Source organism: Tupaia chinensis, unplaced genomic scaffold, assembly GCF_000334495.1.
Source record: "Tupaia chinensis unplaced genomic scaffold, TupChi_1.0 Scaffold000110_1, whole genome shotgun sequence".
Lineage (NCBI taxonomy): Eukaryota > Metazoa > Chordata > Mammalia > Scandentia > Tupaiidae > Tupaia > Tupaia belangeri.
Window position 1 is genome coordinate 1,263,220 of NW_006159574.1, and position 9,897 is coordinate 1,273,116.

General features: G+C 54.7%; 1 long non-coding RNA gene across 1 annotated transcript; it reads left to right on the plus strand.

Annotated features, from left to right (window-relative positions):
* Positions 1 to 6: 6 nt before the first annotated feature.
* Positions 7 to 4,837, plus strand: LOC106734401 (uncharacterized). Its single transcript, XR_003548626.1, has 2 exons — positions 7 to 2,653; positions 2,954 to 4,837. It is a non-coding gene; the product is annotated as an uncharacterized LOC106734401 (long non-coding RNA).
* The last annotated feature ends 5,060 nt before the right edge of the window (positions 4,838 to 9,897 follow it).

Here is a 9,897-nt window from a genome sequence, read left to right on the forward strand (position 1 = left end):
AGGGAAAGCCACCCTGGGTGGACACGAGCCAAGTGCCTTACTGTGTCACTGCTGGGAGTGAGCGTCCCCATCTCAGATCTCTTCCCCAGGGGACCTGAGCTGTTTGAGCAAATAGTACTTGGGCATACTCAGACTTTTTAGTGGTTTTATATCTACGGTGTCGCGTGCAGTCCCCCTGGCAGGGTTGTGGGAAATAGCAACCTGTGCCACTCCATGCCTCTGGTTATTAACCTGACGAGGGCCAGAGAGTGTGTGGGAGCTAGGGGACCAGGCCACGAGACACCGCCATCAGTGCCACCGGGGTTTTGTACCCTCTTCAGATGAAGTTAGCAAAACAAGTATTAACACTGGAGATTGTTTCAGGCCCTGTAGCTTTGACTGTAAGGTTGGCATCGTGTGCTTCAGAGTAACTGAACAGGCTGTTCTTGAGATGCAGTTCCAGGAAATGGAGGCCCTGGTAGGATAGCTCTTACTGTCCCACAGTGAGCCCTGGCCCTGACCAGGTCCTTTGGAGATGGCCTTGTATCCAGTAGCAGGTGTCCACGTGGCAGCTGTGGACCGCCCACCACTTACCCATTCGGTTAGAGACGAGGTGTTGCTGTGTGAAGGTTCGTCCCCAGGGAGCTATGCCACGTGAGCTTGTAGCCCCTGAGCTAGAGAGGCAGGCAGGCATCACCCACGGGGTCTCTCACCCCACCTGACTGTCACCAAGGACTCGCTGGTGCAGGGACATGAGGTGCACAGGCTGTACCACTTCCTGTTCACCCTTCCCACAGTAGCCCAAGGCCCTTCCAGTCAGTGTCATCAAGACTAGCCTGTCCTGGCGCCATTGCTCAAGACAGACCCCATGGCCACTCTGAGGTTCGAGGGTGGGCCAGGTGTCCAGGAGCACGTGTGTGTCTGTAACTGTCTACACACACGTGTGCTCACCTCCTCTTAGGGAGTTTTCCTGGAAGTGGTCAGGAGCCTCAGCCGGGCCCTGGCGAGAACCAGCTGGCCCGGGCCGCCTCTCGGCGCACACAGCCTCCAAGGACAGGCTCCGTGCCGACAGCCCAGTAATGGAAGGTTAGTCTACTTGAGAGGAACTGTGGAAAAGGAAAGGAGCGGAATGAGAAGGACCGCTCTTTGTGTTTTCGGTGACTTCACAGTGAAGTCCAAGCCGGAGCCGAGCCCTCTAGAAGATATGCTGCAACCATTATCTTGTTCTTTCTTTATCATGCATTTGAAGACACATGAGCAGGTGGCGTTGTGTAGACGCGGACCTTGTAAGGTGAAGTGTCATCGGAGGTTTCCACTGCGCAACATCTTAGTGATCTGTTAGTTCTTCGTGCTGTCTCTCTCAGAGTTGAATGGATACAGTTTCCGTAATTGTTGTGTCTGTTGTGCATATTCGATTTTTATAAAGATAAAGACGGTAGTAAGTCAATACACTTACCCTGACCTGTGTATCATTTGTTCACGAATCCAAGAAGCCTGGAGGCAGTGACCACCAGTCTGACCTGGTCAGGGAGCTCGCAGGGGACCGTGTGGAGCCCAGCCCTCTCCCTCCTCTGCGCTGTCCTGTCTGGTTGTGCTGTAACGGGAGCTCACCTCGCCGCTCACGCACATCCCGAGTCCCTTGGGCTGGTGCGGCCGTGAAGTCCTCATACTGATGCTCTTGCGAAGGGCAGGCTGCATCGCCTTTTCCAAAATAAAACCTGAGGGCCCCTGCTGCTAGGCACCCACACCCTTGCCTGGCTGGAGGAGGGCAGAGGGGTGGAGTGGGTGTAGGTCCAGTTTGCGTGTCTGCTCGTGCGGGTCGTTCTGAACGTACCTTGTGACATCCCGGACGGCGATGGTTGCAGCTTGGTTCTACAGTGTTCTGAATTGTCATGGAGCTGGGACTCTGCACCCAGGGCACTTTTTTTCCAAACAGCATTTTGCTAAATTCTGCAAACTGAAGGCTATTACAGAAGCAGTCTGGGAAGGCTCAGAGTGAAGGGGAGGGTGGGATGGACAGGGGTGAGGAGAGTCTGCAGAAGGGGGCCAGGGGCGCAGAGCGGTATAGCAATACGCTTTCTTCCCACCGCAGGCCGGACGGGAGGAAGGGGAGCTGGCAGGTCAGGCTGAGAGCTGTGGGGTTGGGCCGGGGGGCCGTGGCTCTCGGTCGCGGGCGGCGCCTTCTCTGCTGCCAGGCGAGGTAGGTTAGACAGGCTAGATGGAAGACACCGACCCTGGAGGCTTCCAGGGTGGTTTCCAGAACCCTCTTTCTCTCTTTTGACTTGCAGTTTGTTTTGTTCCGTCACTCGGTTTTTATTCTCTGCTGTCTCCCTGGGAAGGTAAGCTCAGTGCACTGACAGGGCCCGGACAGACCGTTGTTAGAGGCCAGCACGGGATCCTGGCAGTGGCGGCGCTCTCTGTGTCTCTGCGGCCTCCCTCCGGGGCCTCTCCCTAGAGGGGGGCCCAGTGGGCCTCCCCATCACAGGTGCTGCTCTCCAGTTCTGCTTCCCCTGCGCTTTTAGTCCGGATTTGCTTTTCCTGCTTGGGGCCGTACCCCACACTTTACTTGTGGTGGTGGTGGTTTGTTTTCATTGGGAGGAGTAGGTGAGAAGAGAGAAGGTTGAAAGGAATCGTTGGTTGTTTGACAAGTTTCTGTGGAGGGCGGAGGACGAAGGTAGTTTCCCCAAGACCGCCGGCAAGTTTAGATGGAGCAGGGCCAGTTTAGCTGCTTCCCTGTGTTTAAGGAGCATTTCCCTTGACCTTTTCAAGGAGTTTTGACATTTGCTAGCGAAGTGTTACTTGGACATTCCTAAATAGGAACTCTCCAAAGGCGCCCAGCCTTGACTTAATAGTAAATCCTAAGGATTTTATGTAAGGTTCTGTAACCTATTTTAGCTTTCCCAGTTAACACACCTGCCTCCCGGGGCCCATGAGCCCTGGCCTTGCAAGTTTCTGTGGAGGGTGGAGGACGAAGGTAGTTTCCCCAAGACCGCCGGCAAGTTTAGATGGAGCAGGGCCAGTTTAGCTGCTTCCCTGTGTTTAAGGAGCATTTCCCTTGACCTTTTCAAGGAGTTTTGACATTTGCTAGCGAAGTGTTACTTGGACATTCCTAAATAGGAACTCTCCAAAGGCGCCCAGCCTTGACTTAATAGTAAATCCTAAGGATTTTATGTAAGGTTCTGTAACCTATTTTAGCTTTCCCAGTTAACACACCTGCCTCCCGGGGCCCATGAGCCCTGGCCTTGGCCAGAGCCCCGGCAGACTCGCTGATCCATGTTGGATCCCAGGTACCCCTGACGGCCCGTTGCTGGGGACATTGTGACCTGCCGTTCCTGCGAGCATTCAGGTGCCGCACCTCCTTCTGTGTTCAGGTAGGGGATTGTCCCGAAGGCGGGCGGAGTGGCACAGCTTCGTGGCACGGTCGCCAAGCATGCACTTCCTCCGCCGACGGCCAGCCGACTGAACCAGAACGAGGTTCGTGCGCTGGCACTGGCTTGGTTCATCTGACTGAAAACCCCGGCCCTCTAAGAGGGCGCCTGGAGCGGTCTCACTTTAGTGTGTCCACAGAGTGGACGGTCAGTAGGGGCTTCTCGGTGTCCTCCGGACGTCGTGCTGCAGCGTCCCTCACGCTCCCTGAGCTCAGGCTTCTTCTAGACTGGTTTCCGGTTAAGGACACACGTAGTCACAGCGCATCTTAAAGGACTGTGGAAGGGGACGCATGTCGCAGCGCTCCCTCAGAGCCTGCGGTGTGCTTGGGTAGGGTGCCACGTGGCACTTGTGCCCTGTCGGCTAGGGGCAGGCGGCTGCTTGTTTCATAACCCCCTTTGCTTCCCACAGGCGCGGGCCCAGGACGTGCCTGCCTGGCGCAGTCCCGGCTCTCTGCTCTAACGCTCCGTTTGGTTTCCAGGTGCAGCAGCGGCAGCAGGTTTGCCGTTCTAAGCCGGTTCCCAGCATTTGTGCTCTGTCCCTGCCCCTGTCGTCCTAGTGACGGGGCCGTGTCAGGGCGCCAGGTGGGCGTGCCCTGGCCTACCCTCTGCTTTGCCTTTCTGGCTGAGACCCCCAGCTCTCTCCTGCCTCCCATCTCCCTAGTCCATGTCGTCCCCCTCACCTGGGACTCCTCCCTGATCCTCTGCAGCCTCCCATTCAGTGTAGACGCCCACTGTGGTGGGAGGGGGAGGTTCTGAGTGCTGTGCCCCGTGCTGACCCGTCACCTCTAACCCTTTCCTCCGACAGGTCTCACTGTGCAGTCTGTCCCTCCAGGTCATCGATCGTTGAGAGTGACGTCCTCGTTCTGTTATTTTGCAGTTTGACCCTGTAGGCCTGCAGCGACCCAAGATGCCAGCGCCTGGCAGCGTGGCTGGCGTGCAGCTCTCCGCCCTGCCCTCCCTCTCCTTTTGCAGGACTCTCTTGCATGCTCAGTGTTAGTGGTAGCGGGCCTCACCCCGCGCCACAGGGGCCACCGCCCGGTGGCTGCCGCTCTGGCTGGCTGTGATCCTTCCTAACCTTGGCCGAGTGTGGAGGGCGCTCTGGTGGAGTGTGAAGGCGGTGTTGGAGGGAGTGCGTTGGAGTATAGAAGGCAAGAGGGGACTGCAGCACGGTCCTCTGGGTGTGACCCACTTTGTGCTTTCTGCCAAACACGCTGCTCTTCCGTTGGTGGGAGGCGATGTTGCCCTGCCTCACTGTTTCCACCTTGCGCTGACCGTGCTGGTGACCTTTCCAGGAGTGTATGTGAAGAATAGTAGTGACATAGGTGGAAAGAAAATGTATTGTCGTGTGTACCATGTGTGTAATCCCATGCTGACCCCTGTGTTGGAACTGTATTGTAATTTGAAACGTGTTAATAAAATTTTGAACTGTACCCTGGGTCTGCAGCCTTCAGTTTTGCTCGCTACTGAACTGTCCACGCCGCCCCTGATCCCTGCCCACGAGGACTGAGGATGAGGGGTGGTGTCTTCTCAAAGGGGGCATCCCTCTGCAGCACCCTGGACCACGGCGCCGGCCTGGGGAGCAGCCTTGGGCCGAGCTAAGTGCTGGTCTCGCCTTGTCCTGTGCACTGTGCATCTGTGACAGCCCACCAGGTGATGCTAGCAGATGGGTTAGGTTTTGTTGCTGATGAGCGAGCCAGTTACAGTGTTTCTATAAGTTTGTTAAAGCATTACAAATAAGTTTTACAGTTTGTTAAAAGAAATTAAAAAGCAAAAAAGTCTGCACGCTGAGCTACGACTGCAGCCAGAGAGCAGGAGCTTGCTTTCTGTGCTTTTCCTCCAGTCTTAGAGCTACACAAGGAATCTGTGGGGCTTTTCCTGCAGAGCCGCACACAGGCCAGGAGCAGCCCCCCAGGAGAGGGAGGTTCATCCTGACGAGCACGTGGACACCACGGCACAGAGCAGGGCTGTCGGTACCCACCAGCCAGCTTCAGCACGCCACTGTGGGTGCTGCCCTCACAGTGCATCCTGCCAGCTGGCGAGGTGGGGAGATGGCTCAGCAGCTCAGGAGCAGCCGCTGCTCCTGGGGGCTCACACCCACCCTCCCTCACACAGGCACGTAGCTCAGCCAGTTGCAGAGTTACGATGCGAGACGCCAGCGTCAGTCTGACCCGGGGCCGGGGCCCAGGTGTGACGTGTCAGCTGTGCCCTCCTCTCAGCGCCTCGTGTTGTGGGGAGAGGCCTCCTGCCTCTCCCAGCCTGTGCGTGCTTCGGCCTCTCCCTCCCGTGCTGTCGTGCCTGCTGCCATGAGCGGCCTTCCTCCTTGCCGGGACCTGGCTATGTGTCCTGGGCCCTTTGGCAGATCCAAGTATGGCGGGGCACGGTCCGAACAGCTGCCTGGCTGGCACACCGGTCGGCCCCCTGCAGGCCTGTGATCTGGGCACTGCCGAGTACAGGGCCTCACCAGCCGGTTGTGTGGTGGCGACACTTGACCAGCAGCATTCCTGTGTCGTGTGGGGCCCAAGGGGCCAGCCCCAAGAGCCCTGCCCTGTCAGCCACCTCAGGACCCGGGCAGGTGGCTGGCATATTTCACCCTCAGATCCCAGCTTGGAGAACTGGACTGTAGAGCGGACACTGTCTGATTAGAGGAGCTGTGGCCATGTCACCGTTGGCCCAGGCCCTGCAGAGCTGTGCTGCTCAGCTAAGGCCCAGCTTGGCCACGCCCTGCTCTGCTCTGCCCCTGCCCAGGAAGCTCATGGCTCAGTGACAGCAAGGCTCCCGTGGGGTAGGAAGGCGCAGACAGGACTTGCGGTGGCTGTTCTGTTGGTGCCGTGTTTCCACGTGTCAGAACTGGGCACTGAGGAGAGCCTCGAGAGAGCATGCCAGGTCCCGGCAGCAGGTGGCCTAGGGGTGGGAGCATGTGGCCTGTGCCATCATGGCCCTTAGACTAGGCGGAGAGGACATGGCTTTGAGTCTGGGTGGCCTGTGAAGTTGAGGAAGAGAGGAGCTTTGAGAGCCACTTACGGGATGAGGTTTTTTTAGAGAGCGTTTTTGCAATACTGAGAGAGAGAGAGAGAGAGAGAAAGCATCCCCCAAGGGAATGGCTATATCACAGTTCCTTCTCTATTCTTCCCTGGGGATTTTGGCACACTTGCACATGTGCCTGGTGTGTTTCAAGCCACCGGGGCCAGGGCTTGAACCGCAGTCGGCCATGTGGGAATTCAGCGCCTTACCCATCATGCCCCTACTGGCCCCAGTACGGAGTGAGCTCGTAACCCAGCCTGAACATTTGCACCCTCAGATGCCTGCCCAGGCCCTGAAATTTGACACTGGAGAAATACTTTGTCACCACTAAAAGGCGCGGACAGGACTTGCGGTGGCTGTTCTGTTGGTGCCGTGTTTCCACGTGTCAGAACTGGGCACTGAGGAGAGCCTCGAGAGAGCATGCCAGGTCCCGGCAGCAGGTGGCCTAGGGGTGGGAGCATGTGGCCTGTGCCATCATGGCCCTTAGACTAGGCGGAGAGGACATGGCTTTGAGTCTGGGTGGCCTGTGAAGTTGAGGAAGAGAGGAGCTTTGAGAGCCACTTACGGGATGAGGTTTTTTTAGAGAGATTTTTTGCAATACTGAGAGAGAGAGAGAGAGAGAGAAAGCATCCCCCAAGGGAATGGCCATATCACAGTTCCTTCTCTATTCTTCCCTGGGGATTTTGGCACACTTGCACATGTGCCTGGTGTGTTTCAAGCCACCGGGGCCAGGGCTTGAACCGCAGTCGGCCATGTGGGAATTCAGCGCCTTACCCATCATGCCCCTACTGGCCCCAGTACGGAGTGAGCTCGTAACCCAGCCTGAACATTTGCACCCTCAGATGCCTGCCCAGGCCCTGAAATTTGACACTGGAGAAATACTTTGTCACCACTAAGAGCCCCTTTGGTGTCAGTAGTATGCTGCCACTTGCCTCGTGCAGCCACACCTTCCAGGGAGTGCTCCTGACTGGCCGCGTTCTCCGGCCTCTTGCAGGCTCACAGAAGACAGCCGGTCTTAGTTCAGAGGTGGTGCCTTCCAAAAGGTAGGTGCTAGCTCAACTCAGAGCCACTGGTAAGGACCATCCCAACGGTGTCGCTGGGAGCTCCCCGAAATTCTCTCCCATTACCGTCTCTGAGTTAATCAAATGAAAGTGCGTATTTAACAGAATTAGTAAATTAGAATTATGGTTCTTGGGAATACAAATAAAATACACGAACTAATAGCTAACTAGGAAAGAAGGGGAAAGGGCATAAATGCAGGGGGTGGAAAACTCGATGCCAGGGGCTTGTGTAGAGTGCAGTTACATGCACACAGCCCTGCCCGCACTGCTCCAGTTTCAGTGTTGCAGTTCTCTGTGTGTGAAGAGGGTCACACTGCTCTGCACCTGTTGCTATCACCTGTTCCAGAATCGTCTTTGTCTTGCAGAACTGAAAACTATGTGTGGATTTCAAACTTGTTCTGTACTAATATAAACTTATATTGTAATTCCATTTTCCCATGAACTCTTTAAAATCCTATACCAAGAAGCTTTTTTTGCCTTTTGAGACTGGACTTTTTTAATTAAAGTTGTGTGGAAAAACAAGTATGTAATAGTAGCCAGAAAACTGAGTGGAAAGGGGGAGCCAGTGGGGGTCCAGGCTTAGCTATGCTGAAACATAATACCAAGGCCTCGAACTGCCGCACGCCGTGGGAAGGTGAGCACAGCCACTGTCACAACAGGAAGTGGAAAGGGGCCCAGCGACATGGAAACTACTATGTGGTGCAGATGGTGTCGCCAATCCCTAGGGCAAAAAGGAACTGCCCACACGTGTCAGGACAGCGCTGTTGCCACTCGGTGAACTAGAAACGGACCCATTTCTTAGAACACACAATAAACTGCCGATCGGAGCTCTAAAGGCAAAGGACCTACCAGTGCCGAAGAGATGACGGGAGGGCTTTCTAACTGCCTTGGCATCCAAATTGAAGGGGTGATTTGCAAATTTAGCTATGTAAAAAAGATTTTCTGTGGCAAAAACAGCACAAACATCATAAGCAAAGTCAAAACACAAAGGACAAATTGTGAAAAGAAAAAATACTTCCAACGTCTGCTGCAGACAGCCAAGCCCCCGTGTCGGCTCCGTGTATGAGGTGCAGGGCGAGCCAGCTCCCACTTGGCCGATGGGGCTTCCCATCCCAGCCTGGGGTCTCAAGCTGGGTGAGCATGGGCACATTCCCAGGAGCCCGGCAGGATGGGGAATGGGAGGACGAAGGACTGAGACTTGACTGGGCCCCGTTAGGGGCAGGGGCTTTGTCTCTGTGTTGTGTATGTGCACACACCCTTCAGCACTGAAGAAAGGAACTAATATCCCCAATAATGAAGAACTTTAAACATGTGAAAATAAGTCTAATAATGGGCAAAGTGCATGAACAATCAGGCGTGAAAAGAGCTCTGAACACGGTCACGTTACGTGACGTCCTGCAGTGGGCTGTGTATAGCGGTCGGCGGTGGCGGCAGGACGTGTAGCTGGGTGCACACACGGTAAGCCACATCATCCAGGTTTGCGGAAGATCATGCGACTACGGAGTCACAGCGACACTCAGAATGTACCCCTGTCGCTAAGTGATGCTTGACTATGTTTTAAGTTTACTCATGGTAGGAGCAGTACACTTAGATGCCCTTTTTGACCATCGGGTTTGTAAAAGGAACAATACGTGGTGACACATTTTCGGCAAGTCTGTTGTAAACAGTCATGGGATCGTGCAAGATGGTGTGGCTTCTGGAGGCGAGGAGAGAGCTGGGCAAAATCTAACCAAGCCACTTATCCTCCCACCAGTCATTTCACTTCCAGGATTTAGCCCAGAGCAGTTCTCCAAGAGAACAAGAATTCTTCCTTACGAAGTTGTTCATTGCACTGTTATGTGTAAAGCCACCCAGACGCTGAAATGCAGGAGGCTGGTGCACCGACTGTGGTACACACATGATGGATACTCTGCAGGCGTGTAAAAGAGTGAGGCAGGCCTGTGCGCCCTGGTCTGATGTCATTTCCAAGATATGCTGTGAAGTGAACAAAAGCAAAGTGCAAATGAAGCCAGTCCAGATTAATGTAGACTAAAGAGAGGACACTGCAGGCAATAAATAATTACGACTAGAGAAAAAAAAGACTTGAAAGAGCATTACTGGGACGATCAGCAGAACTGGAGTGGAGACTAAATAGCCATTGTATCAATATGAAGTTCCTTTAGTCTGATAACTACACTGTGATTATATAACGACTCTTATCATTAAAAAATCTGTGTGTGCTGTCACTGCTTCAACTGACAACACAGCATAAGTGACCGCATGGAATTTCTGAGTGGTTTCCATGGCTCTGTCATTCTGTTGGTAAGGGAGGGCATTTCCCTAGAGTATGGGGATGGATGAATGCATGAGGCCTGACAGTGAGCAGAAGGGATTGATGCTGTACGTGGTCACACACACCTCTTGGCACA